Source organism: Lathamus discolor, chromosome 10 (assembly GCF_037157495.1).
Source record: "Lathamus discolor isolate bLatDis1 chromosome 10, bLatDis1.hap1, whole genome shotgun sequence".
Lineage (NCBI taxonomy): Eukaryota > Metazoa > Chordata > Aves > Psittaciformes > Psittacidae > Lathamus > Lathamus discolor.
The window spans coordinates 6388126-6410023 of NC_088893.1; the positions used below are offsets into that span (position 1 = coordinate 6388126).

General features: G+C 48.9%; 1 long non-coding RNA gene across 2 annotated transcripts; it reads left to right on the plus strand.

The window, feature by feature from the left end:
* The first annotated feature begins 961 nt into the window (after window positions 1–961).
* Window positions 962–19886, plus strand: LOC136020073 (uncharacterized). Of its 2 annotated transcripts, XR_010615187.1 has the most exons (5): window positions 962–1199; window positions 4622–8681; window positions 12917–13119; window positions 13336–13465; window positions 15019–19886. It is a non-coding gene; the product is annotated as an uncharacterized LOC136020073 (long non-coding RNA). The 2 variants fall into 2 exon arrangements; XR_010615188.1 differs by lacking the exons at window positions 4622–8681; window positions 12917–13119.
* Window positions 19887–21898: the final 2012 nt, after the last annotated feature.

Sequence of the window (21898 nt, forward strand, 5' to 3'; positions counted from 1 at the left end):
CGCAGGCGCTATGTTCTCTGCTTATTCCCCTCCAGAAGCAGGACTCTGCTGATCGCTGTCCTTCAGGTGGGACAAGGCAGAAAATCCTCCCCGTGCAGGACAGGACTGCTGCCTGGAGAATAAATCCCCTCACTAAAAGTTGAGCCCATCCACATGCACCCAACCCACCCCTGCAAGCTCCCAGCGCAGAGCGAGCTTCCCAGGCCCAGAGCCCATCCATCTCCTGGCACGCTCATCTCCGCAGTGCCTCTGGCAGAGCGGTAAGCTCCTGAATATTTTATGTGGTTATTAGTCGACAACATAATCTATCTGAGGGGAAGTCAGAAGTGCTGACCGAGGCGTATGGCACAGCAGTGAGCTCTGACTCCCGCAGCATCACCCTGCGCGGCGCAAGCACTGCCCCTCTCTGCGCTCACGACTTGTCCTCATAGGAGCTGCACGCCCGTGGCCAAGCATGGGCACATGCGGTGCTTACAGGCAGCCAGCCTGAATGCCTCCTTATTTGAAGGGCTCATGTACACATCCCTTTTTCCCCCTGATTTGTCACATATGGTTCAGGCATGGTATGTCCATGTGTCTCAGTGCGGGGGCATATGCTCTGTACACAGCAGTAGCATGGTGAGTAACACATTGGCCATAAATATGCATGCGATGATGCACACAGCTACAAAGCCTATACCAGTAAGTACAAACACAAATGTGAGCATGCAAAACCCATCCACCCAGGACTCTCCTTCACACACAGCCTGTCCAAGTTTTTTGAGCCTGCAACCATCTGCACCCTGGCTGTGAGCAAGCGCTCCCATGCACCATGGAGGATTGCTGGCTTGCATTTTGCAGGGTGTAAAACTCAACCTTTGTTGCACCTGAGGACAGTTCTTCAGGTGCAAAAGATTGCAGAGGAATCAGGAACGCATAAAGGTGGTGCTGTAGAAGCAGCTTAGGGAAGCAGAGTTTAAACCTGTAGGTTGGTACAGAGGTTGTGGAGTTGCACAGGGTCAGAGAGAAGCAACAGCAATATGTGGGGAAGGGCTGGCAGAGAGGAAGCTGAACCATTTCTTTGATGTGCCAGCCACCCAAGGAAGGTGATTGCCAGTGCAAGCAGGTAGCAGCTGTGGAAGTCTGGCCGTGAATACAACATGGGAGAGGCTGGAAGGAAAATACCGAGGAACTCTGCCCTTTTCAGATCTCATCCCCTGGTGAGTGACTTGAAATGGATCTTCAGCTTTAGCATAACCAGGCTGTGCTGAACCTCGTGTTTTCTCCCCCTCCCCTGTGCTGTCACTGGTGTCCATGCAGAGACTTGGGTCATGTTTTTTTGCTTTTTTCCCCAGCCAAATCAGCTTTCCAACCTGGTTTCTTGAACAGCTGCAGATTTGGCTGCTGCAGTCAGAGGGCCCTGCTGGGGATGGCAGATGGGTGGCAGCAGCACCCAGTAGCTGATCGAAACCAGGAGTAAAGCTGATGTGGGATGGGTTAGGAGTTGGAGGAGTGCAGCAATCCCTCCTGGCGGGCTGCAAGTGCTTGCAGAGGCAGGCAGAGCTGCTGGAGCAGGGAGTGCTCCCTGCCTGTTGGGAAGCAGAGGCACCTGGCAATGCTGCCAACCCCGGGATGCTGCAGAGCATCCCAGCTGATGCCCTGCTGCTGAGCCACTCAGTGCTGCTGAGGAAGACTGTGCGGAGTGGGTTCATCTTTATGTAAATCACATTCACTTCAGCTGCCTCCTAGGATAATCAGTATTAAAGGGAAACTATTTTCTAGTTCATTAGAGGAAAGCTGCGTCCCTGCGGCTGCTGCTGTCGGCACCTCCTTCTCCTTCCAGAAGAAATGATCTCCGTGAGCACCAAACACGGAGACATTCACACTCCAAATGTCAAGTGGGGGAAGGGGGAGAAGAAAGATCTTGCCTCCAAGGGCAGCTCTTCCTCCTTCATCCTCCAGGAGGGCCTGAGTGAACTGTGGTCCTTGCCTTTGGGCTCCTCCCCACCAGCTCTCACCCCCATAGGTCCTGGGATCCTTCCTTTTGTTCCTCACTCTGATATCCCCCTGTCCTGATGAGCCCTTGTTGTTATCTTATCTCTGGGCAACCTGCATCCCCAAGAGCCTGGATCTCCTCATGCACAAGCGTATTGATGGTTGTGCCAATGCCTCTGCCAGAGCCTCTTCCTCTCAGCTCTGAATGATGGATGCTTCAGGATGCTCTGAAGTTGCTCCAGGGCTGGAACTGTTCTCCCCATGTAGACAAAAAACAGGTCCTTCTTGTATGGATAATGTTTCCCCAGTCCGCTGTGGTATAATGACCTCTCCAGTGGTTTCTTTACCTCATTTCTTCCTTGGGTTTTCCTTGGTCACGATGTCCCTGTGCTCATCTCAGCTTCTTTCTTTCTCACACTCTCTCCATTTCTTCTCTGTTGTTTAGTCCTGTCTCCACTTCATCTGGGTGAAGATGCTTCTTTCCCATCCTACCAGCCCAGCCATGTGCTTGTGGCTGGAAGTACCAGCACTGACTCAGCAGGTAGTGGTGTTTTGACAGACTTGTAGAGTATGTCCGTTTGCTGATAGACCTTGGTGTTGAGATCTTAGCACTGCTCCAGAACAAGGCTGTTCTTGTTCTTCAACCACAGACTGTCAAACCCATATTGCTCTCTATTAATCCAACTCCCAAGAAACACCAAGATGATGCTGTGGGAGGTGATGCCAGCCTGGCAATCCAAGGAGGGAATCTTTTTACTTGCCAGGTCTCTGTGAAGCCATCTTTGGCACTGCCCAGGTAGGTGGGCCCACAGACAATTGATGAGTGCTGCTAGCGCTTGGGCTCTCTGCTAGCATCCTTGCTTTGGAAATATTTTGTCCTGGCTCCCAAAAAGCCTTCCCTGTGCAGAAAAAGGACATGAATGAGAAGGCCTCAGCATGGCCTGTGTCTTTGGGGATTTCACAGAGTGCCATGGTATCTTTCCATTTACCTCCGACAACTGGGAGTGACTGCTGGAGTGGACTGCGAGTAAGATGAACACATTTTCACTGGAGGTGTTGAGACAGTTTGATAATGGGCCTAAAAAATGTATCATAAAGGCCATCCATGCCAAGTTCCAGCAGAGGATGGCAAATGACCCTCACTCAAGTAAGCTTTTGGGTCAGCATCTTCTTGGCAAACAGCTCTCCCAACCACCATGGGAAGAAGCCAAGATCATTCCCAAGATCATGGAGAATCCCAATTCAAGGGGATATCCAGCTCCCTCTACCTTCGAGTGAACCCAGAGCTGGGATTGCCATGAAAAGGGACAATATGCATAGGAGCTCCTGGCAGAGCAGGGAGGCTGTGATGGCATCCTTTCCCTAAAGGTTTTGCTAGGCTGGGTGCTGGAGATGAAATCAGGACAGGGCAGGCTGTGTTTTCGCTCATGGTAGATGGGGACAGGGTTTGGGTGCACAGGGCAGAATGCAGGGAGGTGGCAGTGCTGCACATCTGTGAGGTGATGATGCTGATTTTCCTAAGGGTGACAGCACCAGCGCTAAGTGCATAAGCCCAGGCACACTGCTTTGGTAAACGGCTGGACTTTGCCCACTCTCCCTCCTGTCTGAAGTCTGGGAAGAGGCCAGCTGGCCCTGCAGCTAAAACACACACCTCTGTGTGTCTACATGCTCCCAAAGCTCCTACTGTCACAGCTGGCATTCTGCAGTAAATCACATGTGCCTCCTCTCTTTGCCAGCCCCTCATCCTTGATGAAGCCGTACCTGGATGACTTGGACATCACACAGGCATGTATCAGCATCAAAGCTCATCACGGCAGACAGGGCAGTGACAGGAGAACACTAATGCAGAATTGTTAGTGGCCTCTATGAGGATGGTTTCATTGCATATCCATTAGGAGCAGCTGCCCTGACAGGGGCTTCTGCCTGATGCAGGGGAAGGGTAGAGACATATTAAAGGCATTTGGTGATATTCTGGTGAGGTCCTGGTGAGAAAAGGCAAGAAGGAGCCTGTGCTGGGGCATGATGCAGAGGAGTGAGCTGGATGTGAGTTATGTGTTTGTCAGACAGTAATGACTGCATGCACCAGGCATGGCTTTTCCTGCCTTGCTTTGCAAGAAGGGATTCTGGAGCTGCTGCCTCAGGAAGGTGGAGCTCCAGCAGGATAATGATAAAAGTGAGATTGGAAAGAACTGGAATGAATATCCTGGTAGGGAAGAAGACAATTTTGCGCAGAATAGTGCAAAAAACCACCCCACCCTTGGTAGCTCTTTCCTGGCAGCTCCAAGCATGCAAATGCACTGGCTGGTCTCTCGCATGGAGCTGGAGAGCCAGTGTAAACTCTCCAGTCTTGCAGAGGGATGCCAAGTCTTGGCGTTTCAGAGCTGTTCTGTTCTCTGGCTCATAGCCATGGCTGGGGGATTGCTTCGAGAAGAGGCCAAGACAGACAGATGATCCCCTAATCAGCTGTATAAGCAGAGCCCAAAGTCCCCATTCCCACCTCCGCCAGCTAATTGCTTTTGTTACCAGCCCAATGGGGCAGAACGGGTTTTTGTGCTCTGGTGCCCTTTTTAAGCATTCACACTGTGTTTCCCAGCTAGGCTGTGCAGATGTTGATGAGCTCTGATGAGCTGTTTACCCATCCTCACAGGCACCAGGCCCCATCTCCCTGCACATGGCAGAAGGCACCTTGGAGAACACTCCTGTGCAAGGCAGTGAGTCTGTTGGAGTCTATACTCTTTGCTTGTGTTCTCCTGGAGAAAACCCTCCTGTCAATCTAGAAGAAAGCTTTTCTTAGGCTGCTCCCGTCCTCAGACAAAGCCCAGAGGTGTTTCGGGACCTGTGATCTTGGGCAGAGGTGGTGTGTTGGCAGGAAGATGGGACAAACCTGCTGTGGTCTGACACCACTGGTCAGACCCATTGGTATGACACTGCTGATGCTGGCAATGTGGTTATCACCTGCAGACTAGTCATCCAGGTGGTCCATGAATGAGTGGAGAGACAAAATCACCTCTGGGATGGAATTCTTCGGGCTTACTCTGGATGCTACTTCAGCAAGATATGAAGATGCTCTGGCCCATGTGGGATACTCAGCCACACCTGGTTTGTGGGCTAGACTTACATCCATGTTCCTCACCAAAAGAGGACTGAGGTCTGCTCCACAGAAGCACTCATGGCATTGCGTCTCCTTTGCTCCCCACCCCTTCATCCCTCAGCCATCATCAGTCAACAGTTTCTTTGGTGATGTGCAGCATGGTCCAAGTATGGGGAAACTGCCTTACAGTCTGCTGCAGCAGCATCTCCTTTCCGAGTGATGGAGGGGCAGACAGCAGCAGAGGTACAGAGCGAGTCCAGTGACAACCTGGCCTGGAGGAGCAGATCTATCTGTGCAAATGAGGCCAGCATAAATTCGAATTCACCTCTGGATGGATAATAGAGTGAAATGGGTTTTCCTTCAGACACCTTGAGGAAGAAGTGTGAATTTATGCCAGCTGTTTTGTAGACAGAATATAGGAGCTTCAGCCTCTAAGGTCTGAACTCTCCATACAGAAAAGCAGGACAACTGTGTGCAGGTCTCTTGTCACGCATGGCTTGTGGGATTTGGGCACAGAAAGCAGCAGCTCAAGAGCAGCTTTAGTGATGTGTGATTATTGTACGCCAAACAGGTTAGAAGTAGAGTAACTTGGAGAATGGGAAGAAGCAGCAGACTGAAGCCCCTTCAGCAGCCAGAGCTGAAATTCCATGGAAATGTGATGAACAGCTGGAGAAGATCTAATACAGGTCAGCCAAAAGAAGCTAAAAAGCAGCCTCTGCACTGACAATAAGCAGAGCTTGAAGAACTTGATGGTTCAACACTCTTTAGTTAACTTGGGAAGAGGAGAATAATTTTAAAGTCCTGTTGAAGAAATCCAAGGAGAGCTACACTGGACACAAAAATGATGCATATGAGAACAAGCTTCTTAACTGAAACAAGGTGAAACCATAAAGGAATTTGCAGCTCATCAAGGTCTGAAGAGCCAATTTTGCAATTATGGGTGCTGAGGCTTCAGTAAAAGACTGAAATCTTGATTGTGATCTGGAAGGAATATTTTAGAGATGACAGGAATGTCCTCGGTAAACCCTCTACAGAGCAATCAGAGCTTGCTAATCTGAGAAACCTGCTCTGGTCTGAAAGTTAGAGAGGACTGGCTTGGCTTTGGCACAGTGAGCATGGCAGAGAATCTGAAGTGGCACGGGAGGAAAGGTGAGACAGACACTGGGTGGGAGCAGGAGCTACTGGAGACCAACAGGAACACTGTGCAGTGATGCAGAAGCCAAGGCCATGCCTGGAATACAGAACAGGAGCAAGACCTCAGCACATCTCCTCGCTTGGCAAATGTTTGCTTGTACCAGGAGACGGCACCTAGCTGTCAGCCTGGAGAGAAGGGGGGACAGGAGTACATGGGTTCACAGTAATTTGAAGAGAGAAGGACAGTGCTGCTGCAGATGGTGAGACTGTCCATCTAAAATAACGGAGGATAATGAAGGTGCGTGTGTTGGATCCTGGTGCTCGAACAAGGATGGTGCCAAGGTTAAGGTTATCTGTAAGCAATAGGCAGCATTCCAGCCCAGCCAAACCTCTTTGTGGTGACACATAGCAGCACATATCTACTTTGTCCATCCATGACTGTCTTTCTGGATCAGCCCAAGCCATGCCCTCTGCTACAAGAGAGGCTGCTGCAAAGCTCTCTGCTCTACCCTTGAGTGACAGCTGCCCAGCAATCTCCAATACAGCTTAATTTGATAATAACCCTGAGCCAGTTTAAATACTTCAATCATGTCACCTCTTAATCATCTTCTCTCAGAACAAAATAATCCCACTTCGGTTAATCTCTTCTCCTGTGGAAATCCTGTCGCTCCTTTATTGTCTAAATGACTTTATACTGCGCTCTCTCCAACACAAAAATAGCTGCCTTTACACGAATTGACAAGAACAGGACATTATTTCCAGTGGGGTCTAAGTAGCTTCATGGCTCTGTGTTTGTAACCTCAAAAAGCATCTTGTGAAGGGTCAACACCTCTGTTGCATCCACAAAAGCACAGGGATCCAGGGCAATATTGTTTCATCCAGTTGTCTGCATGAATGCCTTCAGTGACGCTCACCTATGGAGCGGCGTGAGGCCATCTCCTGTGTCACTTGCATCCTCAGTGGCATATGGGCAGGCTGGGATGTGGATGGTTCCAAATAATTTAGAAAGCTGAATTTTTGGGTTGGTTTGCTGGGTTTAGTTTTGGTTGTTGTTCTTTTTTTTTTTTTTTTCTTTGATATTCTTTTGCTTTGTTTGGGTTTTTTTTTTTTTGGTCTTCTTTTTGGTCATTTTAGGAGGGTTTGGGGTGTTTTCTGTTGTTTTGTTTTTATTTTCCTGGAGATGCTTGGTGTGCAGACGTGGGGGGGTGGACCAGAGAGAACAGACTAAGCAAGGGCAGGAGACCAGCAGTGTCTGAAAAGAGGGCAGGACATTGCAGATGCAAAGAGAGAGAGGATTTCAAAGGGTGCTGCAGACTGCAGTAAAATCACATGCTGCATGGAAATCTCCCCATAAGGGAGCAGCAAGCCCTGCTTCTTCCCTCTCTGACCCATGAAATGCTCAGTGCAGCCAATGCTGTCACTTGGACAGCTGCTGTTGGAAGGAATGGAGGCAGAAGATATTGGATCGAGACATCTGCAGAAGATTGTCGGGATGTCCTGGCTGCATTTAAAATTTCCTTTCTGCATCTGTGACAGCCAGAAATGTAATTACAAATGTAAAAAACCATCGAGATGAGGTTTTTACACATTCACTTTGTCACCAGGATGCAGGGATTGAGGAAGAGCAGCAAATGCTTCACCAAAAATTCATGAGAGCTGACATAAGTGGTGTTTCATCAAAGTCTGGAAAGGGTTTTTGCCTGGAGAAGGGCTAGAGGTGAATCTACCCATAGGAAATCTGTTACTGTTAAGCCGGTAGAAGCAAGTTGTAGGTCTAAAATATCCCCCCCTTCTCCCCTCGTATCTTTTGTTTTTAGGAGATTCTGAAAGGTATTAAGAATGGGTGTTAGCTGGTTTACTCCCACACAAGCAATAAAGAGAGAAAGGCAGCTCCTTGTTGTTTATTGCTTTTTGTGGAGCAATTCCTTATGCCTAAATGAAACAAATACAGTGTGTCCATATTTAACGCACATTGCGGAGGCACTAAAGGAAAAATGCTGATATTTTGGTGTGAAATATTGTCTCCAGCAGCATGAGGTGGTGATTGAGAAACACTCTGGCCCTGGGACCGCAGTGCAGCTGATGTCTCCCATCATAACACCCTGCATGGGATGGACAATTCTTTTCCCCTGCCACCGTCTTGTAGTTGTCATTATCAGACAGGTTTTTGTCCCACTGGTGCAATGAGGCCAAGCTTGAGCTCAAATAATGAATAGGTACCTTTAAGTTGAGTTCATTGATTTGGGAGAGACAGCATTTCATAGCTGTGATTGATCTCTTGAATAACCATAGGCACTGCAAGCTGGGCAGAGATGCTTTGATTCTGTGTCTGCTTTGAGATTTATTTTCCCAACACAAGGAAGAGTGGCTGAATAGTGCATAGGGGCTCAGATCACATCGCAGGCACCTCAACCAGCTTTTCATACAGACCCTCAAAAGCCGAGAAGTGGAAACCACCCGTTTAACATGTGACCTCAGCAAGGTGGGTGCATACTGGTTTTTCTGGTAGGGTAAGGGATGGGTCTCCCTAGGTGCCACCACCATGGCCAAGGGGTTCTGCAGCAAGTAGCCATTCTAAGTGGGTGGACATGGTTTAATATATCACAGGACTAATGGTCTGATCCTAATGAGGATGTGGTTGTCAGACCTGGGCAACTCAATATCAGCAGAGCCTGGAGGACTCCCTGAGGGAGCAGTGATGCAGGGCACAGGGCAGAGGCTGCCCTGGCAGGCTGTTGGGAAGCAAGGGGAGGATTTCTCCTCTTCAGAGAGGGCTGGTGGCTCCTGGCTGGCATCCTGCTTGGCCAGCAGTGCTGTTGGCCACATCTGCCAAGCATGCTTCCTCAACCACTGAGCAATGCCCAGCAAAGGGGATTGCTGTGAGGGCAGAATGTCCTCCATCAGAGTTTTCAACTATTTATTTCTCTGTTTAAGATGAATATTTGATAACTTTTCTGGGGCTAAACCCTCTGATCATGGCCCTGATGATTTATTTATACACTTACTTTGCTGCAGCACTCTGCTGCAGGAGATGGAGCCATCCTGATGGCCAAGGCACCAGTACAATCACAGATGTCTCATCTGAGGGTGCTGGTGTAATGGCCAGTGGCTCCCACACCAGCCCTGTACCACTGTTACCTCTGCTGTGATGCCTGCAGCTCTTGAAGCAGCAAGAAAAGCCACTGCAAGCATATGGGTGAGGTGTGATGGGGTGGCTGCTGCCCCAGTGCCGTAGGAGACACATCATGCTGGTGTCCTTGGTCTCTGAATCTCCACTTTTAGCAGCAAGGAGTGAAAGGGAATTTGGAGGGAGAAATTGTTTAAAAAAGGAGCAGAAGATAGAAAGAGGAAAATGATGATAATTTGCTAAGGAGATAGGACATGCTGAGGACAGATAACTTCAAGTGTGATGTGCTCACAGAGGGTGACCTGCACTTTTGCCTCCTGCAATCCAGATGAGTGACAGACACTGGTTCTGAAAAGCTGCCTTGTCAGGCTGGCTGGGATTCATTGCTGGGTATCTGACTGCAGGATGTCTTAAAAGGATGAGTCCTTGTTCAGAGTTGATTTAGGTCACCGTGCTACACTGTGAAAATGAACACAGCTGTGGCCCTCTCTTCTGAGCCAAGGGAGAATCATCCGTATGCACAGGACACTTGAGGACTCCTGGGCAAGATTTATAAAGGCAGGTACCCGAGCCCTGACAAATGTTAAGGCTGTCAGGATCAGAGGTGGAGAGAAGTCCTCTGACTGCAGCCAAGGCAGAGCTACATGAAAGGCTGTGCCAGGATGAAGATTAAGAAGGGCAAGCAAATTTTTGCGAAGTGCAGGACTACCTGTCCGAAAGAGCTGTTTTGAGAAATATCAGGTTCCCACATATGTAAGGATTGTAAATTAGGACTGTCCAGTGCCTGCAAAAACACCCTCTGCTAGCTGACCGGTGAGACATGGGCTGGATGCAAAGTGCTTTGGTTAAGCTGCCTGGCCTATGCCCTGCAGGCAGGCAGGTGGGAGGCAGACAGTGATCCCCCTGCCCTCGGCATCTCTGAATTGATGGAAAACCACAGCAAGGTGCTTATTAATGCTTCTTTGCTCAGCAGTGGTTATGCATGGACATGGCATCCATGCTTCTCCACTGGCCCATCCTCTTCCCAGTGTTTCTGCCTATCTTAGGGGCAACATCCACCCCTTTGCATCCTGCGCAGCAGCATGAGGCCAAGCAAGTTTTTCAGGGCTGGTTCACCGCCTGCATCCCATCGGGGGGATGCTGGCTCATTGGTACTCATGCTGAAGCAGCTCTTGCATCCCTCAGCCCGCTCCCTTCCCTCCTGACTGACGTGAGAGTACTCACTGGGGGCCTATGTTCCTGTATTCCCCTTGTTTGCAATTCAGCCTCTGTGTGAGAGCATGGGGAAGCTTTACCAATGCTCTGAGCCTAATAACGAGTTCTCTGTGTTTTGTTCAACGTTTGCAGGTAGGCAGCAGGGCCTTGGAGGGTGCTTGCAAAGGACAGTGCTCTGGGTGCAAGAGACTTTGTGGCATCTCCACTGGGTTTTGGGCATTTTTCATTCCCTCACATCAGCACAGACAAAAGAGTGGCTCTGCAAAGCCCAGGCATGGGTGGGAATGCCCATCCTCCTGCTCCTGCTGATCCTCAAAATCTGGCTGAGCTCCTGCTCTCCTGAAAGATGCTTCACACCCAGTCTGGGTCCAAGGTTTTGTATGTCTGTCCAATGTCTACTTTTATCTGATGGCTTCAGGGAGCACAGGCTGTGCTGAATGCAGAGCACCAGCATGCATTGAAAGAGAACATCAGCATGAGCAAGTGTATTCCCTGAGATGGAGAAATGTGAGTGGCCATACAGGTGGATGCCACCTTGGCATGCCATATCCATTGGAGAAGGAGGACAGAGCCCTCCAGGACAGACAGGCAGCAGCAGCCCAGCCCTCAAGCACAGTCAGCAGGAGAGGAAAGGTAGACTGAGGGCGCCTCTCATCAAGTGCCCTCAAGAGAAGTAATTTATCCTGAATTTACACCTTTTGTTCGATTTGTGAATACACCCTGATTTCTTTGGTGTGTGAATGTGTTTGCCTGATACTTTGGATGAACACATTTCAGCTTCCCCCTGCGATCGCTGCCTGCTCCCTCCCAGCACACGCTATTTGCTATTCATGCCCTCTCATCGGGCGCCTTTCACAGTGATTTCGAGAGGGGAAGGATGACTAATACATGCCAAGCAGTAGGTAACGCATTTGGAGCCCAGCTTCTGACCTATAATCCTTGATGATAAAGCAGATGAAAGAGGTTTGGGATGGTAAACCTCTTCACGCAAGCCTTGTCTTTGGCTCCTGCAATTGTCAGTCAAAAAACCAAGCTGGTCTCACAAACAGAAGCTGAGAGAGCTGATCTGCCGGTCTACTTTGGGGGTCTTTTTGGTTTGGGAATGAGTTTTTAGAGGCAGACAGTCTAAGAAGGGGTTAATGGCATGTCTGTAATGAAAAACACTGCTGTATGGTAGAATATGTACAAGGGACACCTCTGACCCTTTAGAGCTAATGATACAAAATATAACTCAAGTGAAATAGCCCTGGCCTCTGTGCCAGATTGCCTTTGTGTTGTACATGGTGACTGCAGAATGTGGCTACATCACAGACTGATTGCCCTGTTGTTACTTTTAGCCTCTTGTTACTTCAGTTGTGTGATCACATAGGGGTTTGTCATGGCCATCTCTGAAAGGATATGTAGGGAGGCTCTTTCTGCAGCAGCAAATGTCTATTGTCCTCAATTGGACACATACCCCTGAAGAACAGATTTCATCTTACCCAAATGTATAACACATACTTTCTGAATACAGAACAGACTTCTGACCTTGTACAATCAAAGTGGATTACAATTAATGGTAGTTAATGGCACATCCACTAACAAATCTAGCATTATGTATGGGTTATTTCATGTGTCTCATGCCCTCACCGGAGAATAATACAGCTGCTTCAAAGTTCCTGTAGCACGAGCTGTCTAAAATCATGCTTGAATGTGAGTTAGAAATGAAATAAGATAAACACTGGTCGTTTTCTTTGGCTGGTCTTCATTACTGAACATTTTTTCTTCAGCTGAAATGGAGGAATCTGGTTTTATTTTATTGGGTCACATCCATAAAGAGCTGCACTTTCAGAAAACGACTGATGTTGATGTTATTAAGGGGACTGAAGCCATGGAGTGTTGTAAGTAAAGCTGTCTTGTCAAAATGGTCTGCTCAATACTTACAGGGAAAGCAGTGGAGCCAGGAGAGCTCCCACGTTTCCATGTTCTTGGGAGAGGGTCTGTGATTTGAAATGGTGAGGTCTTGTATTCACTGCATTACATTGCCCTGCTCTTGGTCTATAAACCCAGTATCCTCTGAGGCTGCCCAGGAGGTTTTGGCCAGCCAGCTCTTGTTGCTTGAAGGGTAAAACATCACCACAAGCAAAACAACCTCAGAAGAGCGGGCACATCTGTTAAAACAATTGTATCCTAATCTGGAACCAGAGACTAAACAATCTATTAATTATATTTCAATTGAATGCTATAATTGATTATTGCACACTGTGGCTGCAGTTTGTAAGTGTTTGGGTAATGACAACATATGTCCTAAATATTTCTAATTTGTTACTGAAATGCACTCTCGGATCTGGCTGTACTTCAGCGTGTTTCTATATAATATGTCTTTTTCCTTGCAGAAACAGTTATCACAATCATCAGTGCCATCATCACTTTTGCAATCGGCAACTCTTTTAGACAGAGAAGATAATTTTCCAGAGGAGTGGGTGCCCCGCAGGAGTAAGGCAGGGCCGTACATAGCTGCTCCTTCAGTGTACATAATGACAACTGGAATACATTCACCAAGCAGTTGGGAGATGTTTCAATTTACGTGAACAAAGCTGTAAGAATTATTTTGTTATGTGTTGTTGTTATCATTACTATTATTACAAGGAGAGAGAAAATTCAAGAGATTTGGAATCTGAAGTATCTCTGCTGCAAGCTCATAGCAGCAAAGCTCTGCTGATGCCGGGAAGCTCAGCAGATGTCCATATGAAGACTTTATTTTAAATGAAACTGATTTCTCCCACATGCATTCTCTTATGTCCTGTATTCACAGGTTCCAGGACACATATATCCATGTAATCAATCCATGGTACTTGCTGTGACACAAGAAACATTAGAGATGCTGGGTGTGAAATCTGCTTCCTGATCTGGCTTCTTAGGATGGGGCATGTGCTGATTTTTGGGTGAGTCTTTGATATTCTTTGTGCGCTAAAAGTGATGTTGATCCTGCCCCAGCTCTGTGAGTCACCGGATGTTGGTGCTGGCTTATTCATAGAATCTTAGAATCACAGAATCCCAGGTTGGTTTGTGTGGGAAGGGACCTTAAAGCTCATCCAGCTCCAACCCCTGCCACGGGCAGGGACCCCTTCCACTGGAGCAGCTTGCTCCAAGCCCCTGTGTCCAACCTGGCCTTGAGCACTGCCAGGGATGGGGCAGCCACAGCTTCTCTGGGCACCCTGTGCCAGCGCCTCAGCACCCTCACAGGGAAGAGCTTCTGCCTAAGAGCTCAGCTCAGTCTCCCCTCGGGCAGGTTAAAGCCATTCCCCTTGGCCTGGCCCTACAGGCCCTTGTCCCAAGCCCCTCTCCAGGTTTCCTGCAGCCCCTTTAGGCCCTGGAGCTGCTCTCAGGTCTCCCCTTCAGGAGCCTTCCCTTCTCCAGGCTGCCCCAGCCCAGCTCTCTCAGCCTGGCTCTAGAGCAGAGCTGCTCCAGCCCTCGCAGCATCTCCATGGCCTCCTCTGGACTCCCTCCAACAGCTCCACATCCCTCTGGTGCTGCTGCCCCAGAGCTGAATCAGGACTGCAGAGGGGCAGGATCCCCTCCCTGAGCTGCTGCTCATGCTCTGGGGGTGCAACCCAGCACACAGGGGGGTTCTGGGCTCAAGCGCACACTGAAGCCAAGTTAAAGGGAGCTTCTTCTCATCCAAAACCCCAGATTCTTCTTTTCAGGCCTGCTCTATCCAGTCTCTGCCCAGGCTGTGTTTGTGCCTTTTGCCTGCCTATCTGGGTGTCTCACAGCTCCACTCTTGTATTTTTTCCTGCTCTTGCTTCTTCTCTGCATGGCCATTCTTTTAATCTGGCTCTTATCTAAGGTTGACCTTTTTTTCCACGGAATTGCATGGAGCTGTGCTGTGGTCTTGTTGACCTGCTCATACAGGGCCATCACCTCTGCCATTCCTAAGTCCCTCTTTCCTTCCCTCTGGCCCTTCCACACCCCAGCACTCCCTCTCAAGCACTACACATGCCAGTCTCCACATTTCCTACTAAAATCTTTACACCTTGGTCCATGCTTCTGGTGGGATGCTCATCAGTCCCACGGGATTTCCTAGGGCTTTATCACTAGCTGGCAGGACAGACAAGCGACTGAGGAACCTGGGACAACCCTGGTCATCCGAGTAATCCAGAACTTGTTTTGTTTTTCCTGCTGCACTTCAGGAGATGGCTGCCATGCTGAACCTCCCATTCCTGCAGGCAGACAGCTGCCTGACCTACCGTGTACACAGGTTATCGTTACAATAAAAAGAAGTGGCATCTAAAGTCAGCTGCAAGGGCCTGGGGTAGACATGGTGATAATGGCTTCTGAATGCCAGAGAAGAGGCAGAGTGGTTATAAATTGAAGGAGATTACATTTAGGGAATAGGCAGGTTTGCAAGTGGGTCACTGAGATGCACAGACTGAGCATACTTTCTGGCATCCCTGTTGGGAATCCATCTAATGACGTATTCCCGTTAATTCTTTAGCTGTGCATCCTCGCAGCCCAGCTCATCCTCAGGCGTTCCAGCCCAGATGGACCTGCCGCAGCTGCCTCCCGCTCCTGCTTCCGCAGGACACCTGGAGCTGGAGCATACACGTGTGCAGCGTGACAGGACCAAAGGCAGCACCGCGAATACCTTCCGCCAAGCTGCCAAGTCCCTGCGTTGGGTTGAACCAGGAAAGGTGGCCTTGAAAGGGAGACAGAAGAAGTGATTTCATGCACTGGTTGTGTGTCCTAGATCGCGGCTTGCTGGGAGGGGAGCTGAGGAGAACAAAAGCCTTGAAAACTGCTGGTTTTCCTTTAAATTTTTCTTAGTGTTCAGGGTTTCAATGCAAGGTTGCAGGAGTTCATGCAAGGACTGCAGGCATGGCCGCAGTCATGCCCTCTCATTTAACCGGGGCTGAATCACAGTGCTGGGATGAACACATTAACTACTGCAGCATTTCCCAGGGATGGGGATCTCCATCAGCAGCTGGCAAACCCAAAGTGTTGCTACACATAAATCATGAACTTACTGGGGCTGAGGAGGAGATGCACTGATACGGAGGAGCAACTCAGTGCAGCAGGAAATTTTCTAACCCACAGTTTGTATCTACATCCAGATGTGAAGCAGTAACAGAAGGAGAAAGTCACTGTTTACACTCAGTTGTTAACTAACTCAGTTGTTAACTAACTCAGTTGTTAGGTGGGATACCAATGAGCCATGTGCCTTTTAGGAATGCAATACACCATGTTGTAGATATTGTGATGAAGAGTAGCATCTGTATGGGGAGATCTGGGAGATTTTCAGCAAAACCAGTTGTGCAAAAGGGAGCTTAGGAAGCCCGATAAGCAGGACATGAGTCCAATTTATAATTAATGTGAATGCATATGACAGTTATATTTTGAGGGGCTACAAGGTGGGATGGAGGAGTGTGGGGAGAGTATTACAGAATGTTGTATCAAATTCTGGAATCCATGCTTTTATCATGGATTAAAAAGCATTAGAGAGAGCTCAGAGAAGAGCTGCAAGAAAGAAAAGGTCTGGGAAATGTGCTATACAATGATAGGCTTCAATCTATTTAGCTCATCAGAGAGCCAGTTGAGAGGTGACTTGATCATGGTCTCTAAGTACTTTCAGGGAGGAGATTTCTGATAGCCAAGGGTCCCTTAATCCTGCAGACAAAGACAAGACTCTGTGGTTGACAGGTGGAGCCAAAGGAAGAGAAATTCGAACTGGAATGAAGACACAATGTTTCCCAGCGAAGGTAATTAACTTCTGAAGCTGCTTACCCAGGGATGTGCGGGATCTGTCTTTAATGATAACTGAAGAGACTTGCTCTCATCTAAACACAAGTTATAGGCTTAACATCATTCTTCCATATGGAAGTGGGTGGAAATACCCTCCGCCGTGTCTACTCACATTGCCTTCTTGCTCAGATCAGTTGCTTGGTCTCACAGTGGGGATGTGCCTTGAGCTTGGGGCACATGTCCTTCATCTCTTAGAGGATGCTGTGCTAGCGGGTGTGAGGATGGGGACTTCCTTCCCTGGGGACATTCAGGGGGTGCCTGTGGGTCTGGTCTCCTTTCAAAGTCAGGTATCCATCAAACAGTTTCTCCAGTGCCTTCAGCCTGGAAACGTGAGCTGCCAGCCTACATGCAATCTGTGAGCAGTTTATCCCCTTTATTTCTGTTGCAATGTTCTTTACTTCAGCCCTCCAGCTCACCCTGGGCTTAGATAATGTTGGTTTTGGCATCGTGGTTGTTTGACCTCTCCTCTGACTCAATCAGTGAACTCATCATGATATTGTCTCCTGCTGCCAAAGGTGCATCTTCAGACTGAAATTGGCTCAGACACTCATCATTAGAAGAAAAGTCTTCAGAAAAAAATAATCTGAGAGGCTCTCCAATGGCATTGGCAATCAAATCACAAAAAACCTGGTCCTGGTAGGTGTCAGGGCCCCGACTAATAGACTTTAATGGCCCTGATCAGCCTCACCTCGGTCTTCACCCACAGCTTGTCCATTGCTCAGGGGTCCTATTTAAAAGCAGCCCTCAGCTGCCTTTATTTCTCTGAACTATATAGCAGTTGTGCCTCTCTATAGCTCTTCTTGCCATGCCTCCTGGATGGATCATGGCTGGACTTCAGTCCTGGTTGGCTGCATCTCCTTCTGCACCTGTGGATGGACCCAGTTCATTGCCGAGTATGTCTGGAACGCTTTTGAACCCTGTTGCCAGCAGCTAGCTGTCTGAAATGCTCACACACTGTGGGACTATGCCTGTTGGTGAGCATACTGCCTGTACTGGGGTTACCCTGGGTGCCTGGATCCTCTTCTCTTAGGAAGCAGCTGGCCTTTGCTGATTCCCAGCAGTAGGAACCTCCCCAGTAAGTAAGACTAAGGCAGGAAAACCTGTTGTCCAAGAGCAGGTTGCAGTTTTGCGGGTATATCTGTACAGGAGTGCTATTCCTGTTGTAGCTGTAAAGTAATCCCCTAATGTTGTCAGTGGTCAAGATGTGTCCTGAGGTGTTGAAGAGTGGGTGCAGAGCTTCCTCCTAGACTTCCCAATTTAATGGCTGGCTGTCGCTTCATTTAAAGAAGAAAATCCGCTTCAGCAGACTTCTGGAAGCTTGCTGGCTGTAAAGCTGAGAATGCCTGTGCTCGTGGCACCACTGTCATGGTGCGATTGGTGAATGCATCAGCAGAAAAGATAAGAGCTTTTGGGCCACCTAGAAGAGATGTTGCAAATGCAAGCAGAATGCTCACATCATCTGTCCCTAGGGACCTTCCACTGACCCATGTCACCAATTGGACACTCAGGTCTCGGGGAGGATGTCTATGTTGTACTTGAACCCTCAAAGCTGATGGTGTCAGCAGTATGCCAAGGGTTTCAGAGGGTTTGGAGATGTGCTCCTCCACCTTCGCTGCTTGCATTGAGCTTCTTGGTCATGCTTTATCCCATCTACAGCAGTGTTGCAGGGCACCATGGGGAGCTGCTCAGTTATTGAGCACCTTGGCAGCTCCTGAGTTTTTCTCCTGCCATGGTCCCAAGGGAGAACAGGGCTGCTCTGCTTGCTCCTGTGTCTGTTGTCCTGGGAGAGCAGGAGCTTGACCCAGCATTAAACAGATGCTCATCCCCATGCTTTAAACCAACCATTTCAAAGGGAGGAAAGACAAGGGCATAGAAACAAATGTAGTGCCCTGGCTTTTGTCCCTTGTGCATCTCTGAACTTGCTGGTACAGACAGACCCTTGGGACCATCACCTGGCCAGGACAGTAGGAGGGCAGCGTGTGGGAGCACTCACATAGGAGCCAGTTATGGATGAAGATGGACGTTGCTGGTACATGACAGCTTTTCAGGCAAACATCTTTTAGTGGGAAGACTGGAATATTTTGAGTGAAACAAGGAAAGTCTGTTTTGAGATAAATTCATTTCTTGTTGAATGAATTAAATGCTCCCCAGCTGGATTGTTTGCCTACGCACCAGCCCCACAGGCACTGCCAGAGCAAATCCTTAGCTGCCTCAGGTAGGAAGGGGGGTTTCAGGCAGCTCTCTTACTCCAATGAATTTCTCCCCAAAGCAAAAACAACAGATTTCCTCCCGAGCAAGGGTTGCCCAACTGCTTTAGTCAAGCGAATATATTACTGTAGTGTTGTCCGAAGGGATCGCGCTATTGCCCAGAATAATCAACTGAACCTGCAATAGAGATTTGGTGTAACAGATGCAAACCTGTCTGTCTGCTGAATAACTACTGGGTATGTGGAGGGTTGTGCTGGGAGATGAAACCCTGAAATCTGTAAAAATGATGTCTTTCAGAGTGGTTGCTGCTGCTTCTAGGTCAACACAAGAAGCCCTGGCCAGTTTATAGTTAGGGGAAGAGTAGATGCATTGCTTCAGGAGGCTGTGTGTAGCCCATGCCATCATTAGTCATACACATGCTACTAAAGATCTGAGTGTTAGGAGCCAGTGAAAAGGAAAGAATGAAAAAACCACCAAGCCACCAGCAGATCAGACTCACTCTGACACTATAAATGAAAAGCCAAATGAAGTCTAGAAATTCATTCATCCACATCACTCACGTTAAGCCTCAAAATGTTCATACTAGCCAATGAAAATCATTAAAGAAGTGACAGCCAGGTTCTCTAGAGGAGAAAGTGTCAGCGTAGTAGATATGGGATATGCTTTAGCATGAAACATTTGATGAGCTAGGCTCTAAGTTAGTGATTTCTGTGACTTCATCTGTACATTAAAAATGCAAGTGAATGCCATTTGGTGTTAGCTCTGCTCCTAAGATATTAGATGGAGTCAATTCACAGTTCTTCAGTGGATAATACTTTTTGTTTTTAGCAGAGGGTGTTGAAACAGAATGGAATATTAAAGCAATTTTTTCTGACAGCAATGCATAAATGTTGACCATGAAATGAAAAACAAAACAAAAAGCAAGTACATATCTAACCAAGTGCGTCTGTATTAGGCAGCAGTGATTCCATTACTGCTTTCATTTAAATAAAGGCAGGAGATGATGTGCCCTTTCTGTAATGGAAATGTTCTTCAGGTTGAAGTCATCCATGGTCATTACAATGTGAAGAGGACTGCTTGGGAAATAGCTATCCAATGTGTGCCTGGGGCACAGTGCTGTTCACTCCTCCCTGGATCCATTTTAGCCCAGTGTGTGTGGCACTGGATGCAGATGCGTCCTGCTTCCTCATAAATATCCATGTATATGGGTTTGTTGTTCTGCTCTGGAGTGTCTTGGGCCTTTGCCTGCTTGTTCAGTGGTGTGGTCTGAGAAGGGTGCCCCTTCAGTCCTGCTTGCCAGGCTTTCTGGAAGTGTTTTTAAGCACCTATAAAGCTCAAGAGAAAGTAAAACTCCAACTAGAGGAAAGGATGCACTTTGATAACAGGTAGCACCTCTTTTGTCCCCGCTCCTCGCACACCTAATGCAGGAGCACCTGAGGTCTTGCTGCTGAAACTCACGTTTGTATCTTGCAGGTCTCTGCAAGCATTTCCTTCCCCTCTGTGCATGGGTCAAGTGCTTCCCGATCTGTTCTTCGCCCTTCCTCTGGCTCTCTGGCTGCACAGGAGCTAATGCATAGAAGAACTGGGTTACCCTGTCCCATGGCACGATGAGGTCTCCTATGCTGTCCTGGTGCGTGTAGCCACTGTCCCAGCAGGACACCCTATCCTGGTACCAGCCCACCCTGCTCTGGGGCTGCCTGGGATGTGCTTTTTCCCCAGAGGACCCAGGGTTTGCATGGGCACATCTCTTCAAGGCGGCAGGAGCCTCCTGAGCTCTCTGGTGTGACTTTGCTTCCTCTTGCACCAGCTCAACCTAGCATTGGATACCTGGATATGGCTCCATCTCAGTGACCAGCCATCTCTTGAGGATCTCCTGGAGGACCATGGGTGGGATCCTGACTTCTACCTGTCCCAGCTGTGCCTCTGCCCTGAGCTAAGCAGAGTGCGATGGGCAGCAACCGCTTATGGGAGAGCTGAGGAGAGTCAGGGGAACAAAAGCGATGCAGAGCGGCCAAGCTTCCGCCAAGGCTAAGCGTGCCGTCTGTCTGGTGCCACTAGATGTCCTTATGAGAAAGGGCTTGGTGCTGCCCACGGCCAGGTAACCCCCGAGACGAAGCTGGGACTGGAGCCGGGGGCACCTCTGTCTCACCTCCACCCAACAGCTTGGCTCATCCACACCTTTTGGCCATGGGCAGCGATTCCTGGTTGCAGGAACAAGCTCCAGGGGAGCCGTATGAGGGCAGAGAGGTGTCCCGGCAGTCGCCTGGGGATGCTGCCGCGCCGGGATGCTCGCAGGCTGCGCTGAGTCAGTCCTCCCCCTCCTTAGAAACTCTAAGCGCTAAGAAAATAAAAGGCTGCGCTGTGCAGCTCTGAGAGGAGCTGTGTAGGAGGACGAGCCGGGGTGCAGCCCCGTGTGTGGAGGCTCTCACATGGCTCTGATCCTCTTTGCAGAGCTTCTTGAAGCCAACCCCAGGCAGTTGAATCCTGGGAATCGCTGGGCAGTCGTCCTCACTGACCCCTCATCCCATGTGCGTAGGGTTCCTACCACGTTTTCCTTTAGCTTTCACTAATGGGCTTTGTGGTCCTGGCATCCTGTGCTGCCAGCCCTGTCCCTCTGCTCTGCTGATGGCAGTGCCAAGGAGACCAGTGCTGGGCAGGCCAGTGCCCTGCTCCCGCTCCTGCCTGCTTCCTTGGCACTGGCAGTGTGCTGGGAGGAGGACTGAGATGCAGAAGGTGAAACTCTGCAGCGAGGAGATTAGAGCTCTTGTGTTTTTCTTTTTCCCTTTTTCCTTTTTTTTTTTTCCTTTCTTTTTTCTTTTTCAATTTTTTCCCCCTTCAAAGGAATGACTTCGTATTTTTGGAAATAATAGCTGCCTCGAAAATCCTGGTACAAACTCTTCCAGGCTTTAGCCTTGCTTATCGCAGCCTTGCGCTAGGGGCTCTATTGGGAATGCAGAAGTTTAACTCTTTGCTGCCTGCTTCCCCTTTCCCAGGTTTAGGAACTGACCCTCTCTCCCCAGCCTAGTCTAGTGGCTCAAATTAATGGTAGGTAATGCTTGGAGTCGAGGGCAGATCGCAGCAGGAAAGGTGAGTCGGATGCCCTGTGAAATTGGCCTCAGCCTGGTGCAAAGATGCTGGAGAATAAAACTGATGGTGCTGGATGCTGAGCAGCCGTGTTCAAGGTGTGACTGACACACAGTCTGCAGCCTGGCAACCAGCAGGCACATCTTTGATAAAGAAAGTTGCCTAGAATAGGGAGAATGGAAATAAATCACTTATGTGGCTTGGTTTATGGGTTAACTTTCTCATCTGTGTACAGATCTCAACAGGCTTTGATGTCTCTTGATAGTCAGGAGTCAGGGGGGGTG